Source organism: Dendrobates tinctorius, unplaced genomic scaffold, assembly GCF_039654945.1.
Source record: "Dendrobates tinctorius isolate UK_male_01 unplaced genomic scaffold, ASM3965494v1 ptg000011l, whole genome shotgun sequence".
NCBI classification, from domain to species: domain Eukaryota; kingdom Metazoa; phylum Chordata; class Amphibia; order Anura; family Dendrobatidae; genus Dendrobates; species Dendrobates tinctorius.
In genome coordinates, this window is record NW_027361679.1 from 120,304,693 (window position 1) to 120,319,386 (window position 14,694).

The window sequence follows — 14,694 nt, forward strand, 5'->3', positions numbered from 1 at the left end:
TCTAAGCTGAATATGCATTCCCTCGTCAGATCGCAGCCTCTAAGCAGCTTGAGGCCGGGCCAGTACCGGCATGGGAGACTGGCTGTGAATCCGTGGTCCTGTTGACATTCTGTATGTTTTTTTTCCAAGCTTGCCCTTCCGAGATTATCCTTCTTGAAAAAAACGTCAGAGATGGCACGCTTCCGTCATCGGCTATTCTAAGCTGAATATGCATGCCCTCGTCACATCGCAGCCGCTAAGCACCTTGAGGCCGGGCCAGTACCGGCATGGGAGACTGGCTGGGAATCCCTGGTCCTGCTGACATTTTGTACGTTTTTTTTCCAAGCTTGCCCTTCCGAGTTTATCCTTCTTGAAAAGAACGTCAGAGATGGCACGCTTCCGTCAACGGCCATTCTAAACTGAATATGCATGCCCTCGTCAGATCGCAGCCGCTAAGCAGCTTGAGGCTGGGCCAGTACCGGCATGGGAGACTGGCTGGGAATCCCTGGTCCTGTTGACATTTTGTACGTTTTATTTCCAAGCTTGCCCTTCCGAGTTTATCCTTCATGAAAAGAACGTCAGAGATGGCACGCTTCCGTCAACGGCCATTCTAAGCTGAATATGCATTCCCTCGTCAGATCGCAGCCGCTAAACAGCTTGAGGCAGGGCCAGGACCGGCATGCAAGACTGGCTGGGAATCCCTGGTCCTGTTGACATTTCGTACGTTTTTTTTCCAAGCTTGCCCTTCCGACTTTATCCTTCTTGAAAAGAACGTCAGAGATGGCACGCTTCCGTCAACGGCCATTCTAAGCTGAATATGCATTCCCTCGTCAGATCGCAGCCGCTAAGCAGCTTGAGGCCGGGCCAGTACCGGCATGGGAGACTGGCTGGGAATCCCTGGTCCTGTTGACATTTTGTACGTTTTTTTTTCCAAGCTTGCCCTTCCGAGTTTATACTTCTTGAAAAAAACGTCAGATATGGCACGCTTCCGTCAACGGCCATTCTAAGCAGAATATGCCTGCCCTCGTCAGATCACAGCCGCTAAGCAGCTAGAGGCCGGGCCAGTACCGGCATGGGAGACTGGCTGGGAATCCCTGGTCCTGTTGACATTTTGTACGTTTTTTTTTCCAAGCTTGCCCTTCCGAGTTTATCCTTCTTGAAAAGAACGTCAGAGATGGCACGCTTCCGTCAACGGCCATTCTAAGCTGAATATGCATGCCCTCGTCACATCGCAGCCGCTAAGCAGCTTGAGGCCGGGCCAGTACCGGCATGGGAGACTGGCTGGGAATCCCTGGTCCTGTTGACATTTTGTACGTTTTTTTTCCAAGCTTGCCCTTCCGAGTTTATCCTTCTTGAAAAGAACGTCAGAGATGGCACACTTCCGTCAACGGCCATTCTAAGCTGAATATGCATGCCCTCGTCAGATCGCAGCCGCTAAGCAGCTTGAGGCTGGGCCAGTACCGGCATGGGAGACTGGCTGGGAATCCCTGGTCCTGTTGACATTTTGTACGTTTTATTTCCAAGCTTGCCCTTCCGAGTTTATCCTTCTTGAAAAGAACGTCAGAGATGGCATGCTTCTGTCAACGGCCATTCTAAGCTGAATATGCATGCCCTCGTCAGATCGCAGACGCTAAGCAGCTTGAGGCAGGGCCAGTACCGGCATGCGAGACTGGCTGGGAATCCCTGGTCCTGTTGACATTTTGTACGGTTTTTTTCCAAGCTTGCCCTTCCGAGTTTATCCTTCTTGAAAAGAACGTCAGAGATGGCACGCTTCCGTCAACGGCCATTCTAAGCTGAATATGCATGCCCTCGTCAGATCGCAGCAGCTAAGCAGCTTGAGGCTGGGCCAGTACCAGCATGGGAGACTGGCTGGGAATCCCTGGTCCTGTTGACATTTTGTACGTTTTTTTTCCATGCTTGCCCTTCCGAGTTTATCCTTCTTGAAAAAAACGTCAGAGATGGCATGCTTCCGTCAACGGCCATTCTAAGCTGAATATCCCTGCCCTTGTCAGATCGCAGCCGCTAAGCAGCTTGAGGCTGGGCCAGTACCGGCATGGGAGACTGGCTGGGAATCCCTGGTCCTGTTGACATTTTGTACGTTTTATTTCCAAGCTTGCCCTTCCGAGTTTATCCTTCTTGAAAAGAACGTCAGAGATGGCACGCTTCCGTCAACGGCCATTCTAAGCTGAATATGCATTCCCTCGTCAGATCGCAGCCTCTAAGCAGCTTGAGGCCGGGCCAGTACCGGCATGGGAGACTGGCTGGGAATCCCTGGTCCTGTTGACATTTTGTACGTTTTTTTTCCAAGCTTGCCCTTCCGAGTTTATCCTTCTTGAAAAAAACGTCAGAGATGGCACGCTTCCGTCAACGGCCATTCTAAGCTGAATATGCTTGACCTCGTCAGATCACAGCCGCTAAGCAGCTTGAGGCCGGGCCAGTACCGGCATGGGAGACTGGCTGGGAATCCCTGGTCCTGTTGACATTTTGTACGTTTTTTTTCCAAGCTTGCCCTTCCGGGTTTATCCTTCTTGAAAAGAACGTCAGAGATGGCACGCTTCCGTCAACGGCCATTCTAAGCTGAATATGCATGCCCTCGTCACATCGCAGCCGCTAAGCAGCTTGAGGCCGGGCCAGTACCGGCATGGGAGACTGGCTGGGAATCCCTGGTCCTGTTGACATTTTGTACGTTTTTTTTCCAAGCTTGCCCTTCCGAGTTTATCCTTCTTGAAAAGAACGTCAGAGATGGCACGCTTCCGTCAACGGCCATTCTAAGCTGAATATGCATGCCCTCGTCAGATCGCAGCCGCTAAGCAGCTTGAGGCTGGGCCAGTACCGGCATGGGAGACTGGCTGGGAATCCCTGGTCCTGTTGACATTTTGTACGTTTTATTTCCAAGCTTGCCCTTCCGAGTTTATCCTTCTTGAAAAGAACGTCAGAGATGGCACGCTTCTGTCAACGGCCATTCTAAGCTGAATATGCATGCCCTCGTCAGATCGCAGCCACTAAGCAGCTTGAGGCAGGGCCAGTACCGGCATGCGAGACTGGCTGGGAATCCCTGGTCCTGTTGACATTTTGTACGGTTTTTTTCCAAGCTTGCCCTTCCGAGTTTATCCTTCTTGAAAAGAACGTCAGAGATGGCACGCTTCCGTCAATGGCCATTCTAAGCTGAATATGCATGCCCTCGTCAGATCGCAGCCGCTAAGCAGCTTGAGGCTGGGCCAGTACCGGCATGGGAGACTGGCTGGGAATCCCTGGTCCTGTTGACATTTTGTACGTTTTTTTTCCAAGCTTGCCCTTCCGAGTTTATCCTTCTTGAAAAAAACGTCAGAGATGGCACACTTCCATCAACGGCCATTCTAAGCTGAATATGCCTGCCCTCGTCAGATCGCAGCCACTAAGCAGCTTGAGGCTGGGCCAGTACCGGCATGGGAGACTGGCTGGGAATCCCTGGTCCTGTTGACATTTTGTACGTTTTATTTCCAAGCTTGCCCTTCCGAGTTTATCCTTCTTGAAAAGAACGTCAGAGATGGCACGCTTCCGTCAACGGCCATTCTAAGCTGAATATGCATTCTCTCGTCAGATCGCAGCCTCTAAGCAGCTTGAGGCCGGGCCAGTACCGGCATGGGAGACTGGCTGGGAATCCCTGGTCCTGTTGACATTCTGTATGTTTTTTTTCCAAGCTTGCCCTTCCGAGTTTATCCTTCTTGAAAAAAACATCAGAGATGGCACGCTTCCGTCATCGGCCATTCTAAGCTGTATATGCATGCCCTCGTCACATCGCAGCCGCTAAGCAGCTTGAGGCCGGGCCAGTACCGGCATGGGAGACTGGCTGGGAATCCCTGGTCCTGTTGACATTTTGTACGTTTTTTTTCCAAGCTTGCCCTTCCGAGTTTATCCTTCTTGAAAAGAACGTCAGAGATGGCACGCTTCCGTCAACGGCCATTCTAAGCTGAATATGCATGCCCTCGTCAGATCGCAGCCGCTAAGCAGCTTGAGGCTGGGCCAGTACCGGCATGGGAGACTGGCTGGGAATCCCTGGTCCTGTTGACATTTTGTACGTTTTTTTTCCAAGCTTGCCCTTCCGAGTTTATCCTTCTTGAAAAGAACGTCAGAGATGGCACGCTTCCGTCAACGGCCATTCTAAGCTGAATATGCATTCCCTCGTCAGATCGCAGCCGCTAAGCAGCTTGAGGCTGGGACAGTACCGGCATGGGAGACTGGCTGGGAATCCCTGGTCCTGTTGACATTTTGTACGTTTTATTTCCAAGCTTGCCCTTCCGAGTTTATCCTTCTTGAAAAGAACGTCAGAGATGGCACGCTTTTGTCAACGGCCATTCTAAGCTGAATATGCATGCCCTCGTCAGATCGCAGACGCTAAGCAGCTTGAGGCAGGGCCAGTACCGGCATGCGAGACTGGCTGGGAATCCCTGGTCCTGTTGACATTTTGTACGGTTTTTTTCCAAGCTTGCCCTTCCGAGTTTATCCTTCTTGAAAAGAACGTCAGAGATGGCACGCTTCCGTCAACGGCCATTCTAAGCTGAATATGCATGCCCTCGTCAGATCGCAGCAGCTAAGCAGCTTGAGGCTGGGCCAGTACCAGAATGGGAGACTGGCTGGGAATCCCTGGTCCTGTTGACATTTTGTACGTTTTTTTTCCAAGCTTGCCCTTCCGAGTTTATCCTTCTTGAAAAAAACGTCAGAGATGGCATGCTTCCGTCAACGGCCATTCTAAGCAGAATATGCCTGCCCTCGTCAGATCGCAGCCGCTAAGCAGCTTGAGGCTGGGCCAGTACCGGCATGGGAGACTGGCTGGGAATCCCTGGTCCTGTTGACATTTTGTACGTTTTATTTCCAAGCTTGCCCTTCCGAGTTTATCCTTCTTGAAAAGAACGTCAGAGATGGCACGCTTCCGTCAACGGCCATTCTAAGCTGAATATGCATTCCCTCGTCAGATCGCAGCCTCTAAGCAGCTTGAGGACAGGCCAGTACCGGCATGGGAGACTGGCTGGGAATCCCTGGTCCTGTTGACATTCTGTATGTTTTTTTTCCAAGCTTGCCCTTCCGAGTTTATCCTTCTTGAAAAAATCGTCAGAGATGGCACGCTTCCATCATCGGCCATTCTAAGCTGAATATGCATGCCCTCGTCACATCGCAGCCGCTAAGCAGCTTGAGGCCGGGCCAGTACCGGCATGGGAGACTGGCTGGGAATCCCTGGTCCTGTTGACATTTTGTACGTTTTTTTTCCAAGCTTGCCCTTCCGAGTTTATCCTTCTTGAAAAAAACGTCAGAGATGGCACGCTTCCATCAATGGCCATTCTAAGCTGAATATGCCTGCCCTCGTCAGATCGCAGCCGCTAAGCAGCTTGAGGCCGGGCCAGTACCGGCATGGGAGACTGGCTGGGAATCCCTGGTCCTGTTGACATTTTGTACGTTTTTTTTCCAAGCTTGCCCTTCCGAGTTTATCCTTCTTGAAAAGAACGTCAGAGATGGCAAGCTTCTGTCAACGGCCATTCTAAGTTGAATATGCATGCCCTCGTCAGATCGCAGCCGCTAAGCAGCTTGAGGCCGGGCCAGTACCGGCATGGGAGACTGGCTGGGAATCCCTGGTCCTGTTGACATTTTGTACGTTTTTTTTCCAAGCTTGCCCTTCCGAGTTTATCCTTCTTGAAAAGAATGTCAGAGATGGCACGCTTCCGTCAACGGCCATTCTAAGCTGAATATGCATGCCCTCGTCAGAGCGCAGCCGCTAAGCAGCTTGAGGCAGGGCCAGTACCGGCATGGGAGACTGGCTGGGAATCCCTGATCCTGTTGACATTTTGTACGTTTTATTTCCAAGCTTGCCCTTCCGAGTTTATCCTTCTTGAAAAGAACGTCAGAGATGACACGCTTCCGTCAATGGCCATTCTAAGCTGAATATGCATGCCCTCGTCAGATCGCAGCCGCTAAGCAGCTTGAGGCAGGGCCAGTACCGGCATTCGAGACTGGCTGGGAATCCCTGGTCCTGTTGACATTTTGTACGTTTTTTTTCCAAGCTTGCCCTTCCGAGTTTATCCTTCTTGAAAAGAACGTCAGAGATGGCACGCTTCCGTCAACGGCCATTCTAAGCTGAATACGCATGCCCTCGTCAGATCGCAGCCGCTTAGCAGCTTGAGGCTGGGCCAGTACCGGCATGGGAGACTGGCTGGGAATCCCTGGTCCTGTTGACATTTTGTACGTTTTTTTTCCAAGCTTGCCCTTCCGAGTTTATCCTTCTTGAAAAAAACGTCAGAGATGGCACGCTTCCGTCAACGGCCATTCTAAGCTGAATATGCCTGCCCTCATCAGATCGCAGCCGCTAAGCAGCTTGAGGCCGGGCCAGTACCGGGATGGGAGACTGGCTGGGAATCCCTGGTCCTGTTGACATTTTGTACGTTTTTTTTCCAAGCTTGCCCTTCCGAGTTTATCCTTCTTGAAAAGAACGTCAGAGATGGCACGCTTCCGTCAACGGCCATTCTAAGCTGAATATGCATTCCCTCGTCAGATCGCAGCCGCTAAGCAGCTTGAGGCTGGGCCAGTACCTGCATGGGAGACTGGCTGCGAATCCTTGGTCCTGTTGACATTTTGTACGTTTTTTTTCCAAGCTTGCCCTTCCGAGTTTATCCTTCTTGAAAAGAACGTCAGAGATGGCACGCTTCCGTCAACGGCCATTCTAAGCTGAATATGCATGCCCTCGTCAGATCGCAGCAGCTTGAGGCCGGGCCAGTCCCGGCATGGGAGATTGGCTGGGAATCCCTGGTCCTGTTGACATTTTGTACATTTTATTTCCAAGCTTGCCCTTCCGAGTTTATCCTTCTTGAAAAGAACATCAGAGATGGCACGCTTCCGTCAACGGCCATTCTAAGCTGAATATGCATGCCCTCGTCAGATCGCAGCCGATAAGCAGCTTGAGGCCGGGCCAGTACCGGCATGGGAGACTGGCTGGGAATCACTGGTCCTGTTGACATTTTGTACGTTTTATTTCCAAGCTTGCCCTTCCGAGTGTATCCTTCTTGAAAAGAACGTCAGAGATGACACGCTTCCGTCAACGGCCATTCTAAGCTGAATATGCATGCCCTTGTCAGATCGCAGCCGCTAAGCAGCTTGATGCAGGGCCAGTACCTGCATGGGAGACTTGCTGGGAATCCCTGGTCCTGTTGACATTTTGTACGTTTTATTTCCAAGCTTGCCCTTCCGAGTTTATCCTTCTTGAAAAGAACGTCAGAGATGGCACGCTTCCGTCAACGGCCATTCTAAGCTGAATATGCATTCCCTCGTCAGATCGCAGCCTCTAAGCAGCTTGAGGCCGGGCCAGTGCGAGCATGGGAGACTGGCTGGGAATCCCTGGTCCTGTTGACATTCTGTATGTTTTTTTTCCAAGCTTGCCCTTCCGAGTTTATCCTTCTTGAAAAAATCGTTAGAGATGGCACGCTTCCATCATCGGCCATTCTAAGCTGAATATGCATGCCCTCGTCACATCGCAACCGCTAAGCAGCTTGAGGCCGGGCCAGTACCGGCATGGGAGACTGGCTGGGAATCCCTGGTCCTGTTGACATTTTGTACGTTTTTTTTCCAAGCTTGCCCTTCCGAGTTTATGCTTCTTGAAAAGAACGTCAGAGATGGCACGCTTCCGTCAACGGCCATTCTAAGCTGAATATGCATGCCCTTGTCAGATCGCAGCCGCTAAGCAGCTTGAGGCCGGGCCAGTACCGGCATGGGAGACTGGCTGGGAATCCCTGGTCCTGTTGACATTTTGTACGTTTTTTTTCCAAGCTTGCCCTTCCGAGTTTATCCTTCTTGAAAAAAACGTCAGAGATGGCACGCTTCCGTCAACGGCCATTCTAAGCTGAATATGCCTACCCTCGTCAGATCGCAGCCGCTAAGCAGCTTGAGGCCGGGCCAGTACCGGCATGGGAGACTGGCTGGGAATCCCTGGTCCTCTTGACATCTTGTACGTTTTTTTTCCAAGCTTGCCCTTCCGAGTTTATCCTTCTTGAAAAGAACGTCAGAGATGGCAATCTTCTGTCAACGGCCATTCTAAGCTGAATATGCATGCCCTCGTCAGATCGCAGCCGCTAAGCAGCTTGAGGCTGGGCCAGTACCGGCATGGGAGACTGGCTGGGAATCCCTGGTCCTGTTGACATTTTGTACGTTTTATTTCCAAGCTTGCCCTTCCGAGTTTATCCTTCTTGAAAAGAACGTCAGAGATGGCACGCTTCTGTCAACGGCCATTCTAAGCTGAATATGCATGCCCTCGTCAGATCGCAGACGCTAAGCAGCTTGAGGCAGGGCCAGTACCGGCATGCGAGACTGGCTGGGAATCCCTGGTCCTGTTGACATTTTGTACGGTTTTTTTCCAAGCTTGCCCTTCCGAGTTTATCCTTCTTGAAAAGAACGTCAGAGATGGCACGCTTCCGTCAACGGCCATTCTAAGCTGAATATGCATGCCCTCGTCAGATCGCAGCAGCTAAGCAGCTTGAGGCTGGGCCAGTACCAGAATGGGAGACTGGCTGGGAATCCCTGGTCCTGTTGACATTTTGTACATTTTTTTTCCAAGCTTGCCCTTCCGAGTTTATCCTTCTTGAAAAAAACGTCAGAGATGGCATGCTTCCGTCAACGGACATTCTAAGCTGAATATGCCTGCCCTCGTCAGATCGCAGCCGCTAAGCAGCTTGAGGCTGGGCCAGTACCGGCATGGGAGACTGGCTGGGAATCCCTGGTCCTGTTGACATTTTGTACGTTTTTTTTCCAAGCTTGCCCTTCCGAGTTTATCCTTCTTGAAAAAAACGTCAGAGATGGCATGCTTCCGTCAACGGCCATTCTAAGCAGAATATGCCTGCCCTCGTCAGATCGCAGCCGCTAAGCAGCTTGAGGCTGGGCCAGTACCGGCATGGGAGACTGGCTGGGAATCCCTGGTCCTGTTGACATTTTGTACGTTTTATTTCCAAGCTTGCCCTTCCGAGTTTATCCTTCTTGAAAAGAACGTCAGAGATGGCACGCTTCCGTCAACGGCCATTCTAAGCTGAATATGCATTCCCTCGTCAGATCGCAGCCTCTAAGCAGCTTGAGGACAGGCCAGTACCGGCATGGGAGACTGGCTGGGAATCCCTGGTCCTGTTGACATTCTGTATGTTTTTTTTCCAAGCTTGCCCTTCCGAGTTTATCCTTCTTGAAAAAATCGTCAGAGATGGCACGCTTCCATCATCGGCCATTCTAAGCTGAATATGCATGCCCTCGTCACATCGCAGCCGCTAAGCAGCTTGAGGCCGGGCCAGTACCGGCATGGGAGACTGGCTGGGAATCCCTGGTCCTGTTGACATTTTGTACGTTTTTTTTCCAAGCTTGCCCTTCCGAGTTTATCCTTCTTGAAAAAAACGTCAGAAATGGCACGCTTCCATCAATGGCCATTCTAAGCTGAATATGCCTGCCCTCGTCAGATCGCAGCCGCTAAGCAGCTTGAGGCCGGGCCAGTACCGGCATGGGAGACTGGCTGGGAATCCCTGGTCCTGTTGACATTTTGTACGTTTTTTTTCCAAGCTTGCCCTTCCGAGTTTATCCTTCTTGAAAAGAACGTCAGAGATGGCAAGCTTCTGTCAACGGCCATTCTAAGTTGAATATGCATGCCCTCGTCAGATCGCAGCCGCTAAGCAGCTTGAGGCCGGGCCAGTACCGGCATGGGAGACTGGCTGGGAATCCCTGGTCCTGTTGACATTTTGTACGTTTTTTTTCCAAGCTTGCCCTTCCGAGTTTATCCTTCTTGAAAAGAATGTCAGAGATGGCACGCTTCTGTCAACGGCCATTCTAAGCTGAATATGCATGCCCTCGTCAGAGCGCAGCCGCTAAGCAGCTTGAGGCAGGGCCAGTACCGGCATGGGAGACTGGCTGGGAATCCCTGATCCTGTTGACATTTTGTACGTTTTATTTCCAAGCTTGCCCTTCCGAGTTTATCCTTCTTGAAAAGAACGTCAGAGATGACACGCTTCCGTCAATGGCCATTCTAAGCTGAATATGCATGCCCTCGTCAGATCGCAGCCGCTAAGCAGCTTGAGGCAGGGCCAGTACCGGCATTCGAGACTGGCTGGGAATCCCTGGTCCTGTTGACATTTTGTACGTTTTTTTTCCAAGCTTGCCCTTCCGAGTTTATCCTTCTTGAAAAGAACGTCAGAGATGGCACGCTTCCGTCAACGGCCATTCTAAGCTGAATACGCATGCCCTCGTCAGATCGCAGCCGCTTAGCAGCTTGAGGCTGGGCCAGTACCGGCATGGGAGACTGGCTGGGAATCCCTGGTCCTGTTGACATTTTGTACGTTTTTTTTCCAAGCTTGCCCTTCCGAGTTTATCCTTCTTGAAAAAAACGTCAGAGATGGCACGCTTCCGTCAACGGCCATTCTAAGCTGAATATGCCTGCCCTCATCAGATCGCAGCCGCTAAGCAGCTTGAGGCCGGGCCAGTACCGGGATGGGAGACTGGCTGGGAATCCCTGGTCCTGTTGACATTTTGTACGTTTTTTTTCCAAGCTTGCCCTTCCGAGTTTATCCTTCTTGAAAAGAACGTCAGAGATGGCACGCTTCCGTCAACGGCCATTCTAAGCTGAATATGCATTCCCTCGTCAGATCGCAGCCGCTAAGCAGCTTGAGGCTGGGCCAGTACCTGCATGGGAGACTGGCTGCGAATCCTTGGTCCTGTTGACATTTTGTACGTTTTTTTTCCAAGCTTGCCCTTCCGAGTTTATCCTTCTTGAAAAGAACATCAGAGATGGCACGCTTCCGTCAACGGCCATTCTAAGCTGAATATGCATGCCCTCGTCAGATCGCAGCAGCTTGAGGCCGGGCCAGTCCCGGCATGGGAGATTGGCTGGGAATCCCTGGTCCTGTTGACATTTTGTACATTTTATTTCCAAGCTTGCCCTTCCGAGTTTATCCTTCTTGAAAAGAACATCAGAGATGGCACGCTTCCGTCAACGGCCATTCTAAGCTGAATATGCATGCCCTCGTCAGATCGCAGCCGATAAGCAGCTTGAGGCCGGGCCAGTACCGGCATGGGAGACTGGCTGGGAATCACTGGTCCTGTTGACATTTTGTACGTTTTATTTCCAAGCTTGCCCTTCCGAGTGTATCCTTCTTGAAAAGAACGTCAGAGATGACACGCTTCCGTCAACGGCCATTCTAAGCTGAATATGCATGCCCTTGTCAGATCGCAGCCGCTAAGCAGCTTGATGCAGGGCCAGTACCTGCATGGGAGACTTGCTGGGAATCCCTGGTCCTGTTGACATTTTGTACGTTTTATTTCCAAGCTTGCCCTTCCGAGTTTATCCTTCTTGAAAAGAACGTCAGAGATGGCACACTTCCGTCAACGGCCATTCTAAGCTGAATATGCATTCCCTCGTCAGATCGCAGCCTCTAAGCAGCTTGAGGCCGGGCCAGTGCGAGCATGGGAGACTGGCTGGGAATCCCTGGTCCTGTTGACATTCTGTATGTTTTTTTTCCAAGCTTGCCCTTCCGAGTTTATCCTTCTTGAAAAAATCGTTAGAGATGGCACGCTTCCATCATCGGCCATTCTAAGCTGAATATGCATGCCCTCGTCACATCGCAGCCGCTAAGCAGCTTGAGGCCGGGCCAGTACCGGCATGGGAGACTGGCTGGGAATCCCTGGTCCTGTTGACATTTTGTACGTTTTTTTTCCAAGCTTGCCCTTCCGAGTTTATGCTTCTTGAAAAGAACGTCAGAGATGGCACGCTTCCGTCAACGGCCATTCTAAGCTGAATATGCATGCCCTTGTCAGATCGCAGCCGCTAAGCAGCTTGAGGCCGGGCCAGTACCGGCATGGGAGACTGGCTGGGAATCCCTGGTCCTGTTGACATTTTGTACGTTTTTTTTCCAAGCTTGCCCTTCCGAGTTTATCCTTCTTGAAAAAAACGTCAGAGATGGCACGCTTCCGTCAACGGCCATTCTAAGCTGAATATGCCTGCCCTCGTCAGATCGCAGCCGCTAAGCAGCTTGAGGCCGGGCCAGTACCGGCATGGGAGACTGGCTGGGAATCCCTGGTCCTCTTGACATCTTGTACGTTTTTTTTCCAAGCTTGCCCTTCCGAGTTTATCCTTCTTGAAAAGAACGTCAGAGATGGCAATCTTCTGTCAACGGCCATTCTAAGCTGAATATGCATGCCCTCGTCAGATCGCAGCCGCTAAGCAGCTTGAGGCTGGGCCAGTACCGGCATGGGAGACTGGCTGGGAATCCCTGGTCCTGTTGACATTTTGTACGTTTTATTTCCAAGCTTGCCCTTCCGAGTTTATCCTTCTTGAAAAGAACGTCAGAGATGGCACGCTTCTGTCAACGGCCATTCTAAGCTGAATATGCATGCCCTCGTCAGATCGCAGACGCTAAGCAGCTTGAGGCAGGGCCAGTACCGGCATGCGAGACTGGCTGGGAATCCCTGGTCCTGTTGACATTTTGTACGGTTTTTTTCCAAGCTTGCCCTTCCGAGTTTATCCTTCTTGAAAAGAACGTCAGAGATGGCACGCTTCAGTCAACGGCCATTCTAAGCTGAATATGCATGCCCTCGTCAGATCGCAGCAGCTAAGCAGCTTGAGGCTGGGCCAGTACCAGAATGGGAGACTGGCTGGGAATCCCTGGTCCTGTTGACATTTTGTACATTTTTTTTCCAAGCTTGCCCTTCCGAGTTTATCCTTCTTGAAAAAAACGTCAGAGATGGCATGCTTCCGTCAACGGACATTCTAAGCTGAATATGCCTGCCCTCGTCAGATCGCAGCCGCTAAGCAGCTTGAGGCTGGGCCAGTACCGGCATGGGAGACTGGCTGGGAATCCCTGGTCCTGTTGACATTTTGTACGTTTTATTTCCAAGCTTGCCCTTCCGAGTTTATCCTTCTTGAAAAGAACGTCAGAGATGGCACGCTTCCGTCAACGGCCATTCTAAGCTGAATATGCATTCCCTCGTCAGATCGCAGCCTCTAAGCAGCTTGAGGCCGGGCCAGTACCGGCATGGGAGACTGGCTGGGAATCCCTGGTCCTGTTGACATTCTGTATGTTTTTTTTCCAAGCTTGCCCTTCCGAGTTTATCCTTCTTGAAAAAATCGTCAGAGATGGCACGCTTCCATCATCGGCCATTCTAAGCTGAATATGCATGCCCTCGTCACATCGCAGCCGCTAAGCAGCTTGAGGCCGGGCCAGTACCGGCATGGGAGACTGGCTGGGAATCCCTGGTCCTGTTGACATTTTGTACGTTTTTTTTCCAAGCTTGCCCTTCCGAGTTTATCCTTCTTGAAAAAAACGTCAGAGATGGCACGCTTCCGTCAATGGCCATTCTAAGCTGAATATGCCTGCCCTCGTCAGATCGCAGCCGCTAAGCAGCTTGAGGCCGGGCCAGTACCGGCATGGGAGACTGGCTGGGAATCCCTGGTCCTGTTGACATTTTGTACGTTTTTTTTCCAAGCTTGCCCTTCCGAGTTTATCCTTCTTGAAAAGAACGTCAGAGATGGCAAGCTTCTGTCAACGGCCATTCTAAGTTGAATATGCATGCCCTCGTCAGATCGCAGCCGCTAAGCAGCTTGAGGCCGGGCCAGTACCGGCATGGGAGACTGGCTGGGAATCCCTGGTCCTGTTGACATTTTGTACGTTTTTTTTCCAAGCTTGCCCTTCCGAGTTTATCCTTCTTGAAAAGAACGTCAGAGATGGCACGCTTCCGTCAACGGCCATTCTAAGCTGAATATGCATGCCCTCGTCAGAGCGCAGCCGCTAAGCAGCTTGAGGCAGGGCCAGTACCGGCATGGGAGACTGGCTGGGAATCCCTGATCCTGTTGACATTTTGTACGTTTTATTTCCAAGCTTGCCCTTCCGAGTTTATCCTTCTTGAAAAGAACGTCAGAGATGACACGCTTCCGTCAATGGCCATTCTAAGCTGAATATGCATGCCCTCGTCAGATCGCAGCCGCTAAGCAGCTTGAGGCAGGGCCAGTACCGGCATTTGAGACTGGCTGGGAATCCCTGGTCCTGTTGACATTTTGTACGTTTTTTTTCCAAGCTTGCCCTTCCGAGTTTATCCTTCTTGAAAAGAACGTCAGAGATGGCACGCTTCCGTCAACGGCCATTCTAAGCTGAATATGCATGCCCTCGTCAGATCGCAGCCGCTTAGCAGCTTGAGGCCGGGCCAGTACCGGCATGGGAGACTGGCTGGGAATCCCTGGTCCTGTTGACATTTTGTACGTTTTTTTTCCAAGCTTGCCCTTCCGAGTTTATCCTTCTTGAAAAAAACGTCAGAGATGGCATGCTTCCGTCAACGGCCATTCTAAGCTGAATATGCCTGCCCTCATCAGATCGCAGCCGCTAAGCAGCTTGAGGCCGGGCCAGTACCGGGATGGGAGACTGGCTGGGAATCCCTGGTCCTGTTGACATTTTGTACGTTTTTTTTCCAAGCTTGCCCTTCCGAGTTTATCCTTCTTGAAAAGAACGTCAGAGATGGCACGCTTCCGTCAACGGCCATTCTAAGCTGAATATGCATTCCCTCGTCAGATCGCAGCCGCTAAGCAGCTTGAGGCTGGGCCAGTACCTTCATGGGAGACTGGCTGCGAATCCTTGGTCCTGTTGACATTTTGTACGTTTTTTTTCCAAGCTTGCCCTTCCGAGTTTATCCTTCTTGAAAAGAACGTCAGAGATGGCACGCTTCCGTCAACGGCCATTCTAAGCT

General features: G+C 51.3%; 13 pseudogenes; all 13 read left to right on the plus strand.

The window, feature by feature from the left end:
• Positions 1–1,754: 1,754 nt before the first annotated feature.
• On the plus strand, positions 1,755–1,873 carry LOC141059200 (5S ribosomal RNA; annotated as a pseudogene).
• A 1,449-nt stretch (positions 1,874–3,322) lies between these two features.
• Positions 3,323–3,441, plus strand: LOC141055556 (5S ribosomal RNA; annotated as a pseudogene).
• Positions 3,442–4,498: 1,057 nt separating this feature from the next.
• LOC141058859 (5S ribosomal RNA) lies at positions 4,499–4,617 on the plus strand (annotated as a pseudogene).
• Positions 4,618–5,282: 665 nt separating this feature from the next.
• LOC141055296 (5S ribosomal RNA) lies at positions 5,283–5,401 on the plus strand (annotated as a pseudogene).
• An 861-nt stretch (positions 5,402–6,262) lies between these two features.
• On the plus strand, positions 6,263–6,381 carry LOC141057685 (5S ribosomal RNA; annotated as a pseudogene).
• A 2,029-nt stretch (positions 6,382–8,410) lies between these two features.
• LOC141058863 (5S ribosomal RNA) lies at positions 8,411–8,529 on the plus strand (annotated as a pseudogene).
• A 77-nt stretch (positions 8,530–8,606) lies between these two features.
• LOC141058627 (5S ribosomal RNA) lies at positions 8,607–8,725 on the plus strand (annotated as a pseudogene).
• Positions 8,726–9,390: 665 nt separating this feature from the next.
• Positions 9,391–9,509, plus strand: LOC141055307 (5S ribosomal RNA; annotated as a pseudogene).
• An 861-nt stretch (positions 9,510–10,370) lies between these two features.
• Positions 10,371–10,489, plus strand: LOC141058357 (5S ribosomal RNA; annotated as a pseudogene).
• A 2,029-nt stretch (positions 10,490–12,518) lies between these two features.
• On the plus strand, positions 12,519–12,637 carry LOC141058870 (5S ribosomal RNA; annotated as a pseudogene).
• Positions 12,638–12,714: 77 nt separating this feature from the next.
• Positions 12,715–12,833, plus strand: LOC141058632 (5S ribosomal RNA; annotated as a pseudogene).
• Positions 12,834–13,302: 469 nt separating this feature from the next.
• On the plus strand, positions 13,303–13,421 carry LOC141058584 (5S ribosomal RNA; annotated as a pseudogene).
• Positions 13,422–14,282: 861 nt separating this feature from the next.
• On the plus strand, positions 14,283–14,401 carry LOC141059040 (5S ribosomal RNA; annotated as a pseudogene).
• Positions 14,402–14,694: the final 293 nt, after the last annotated feature.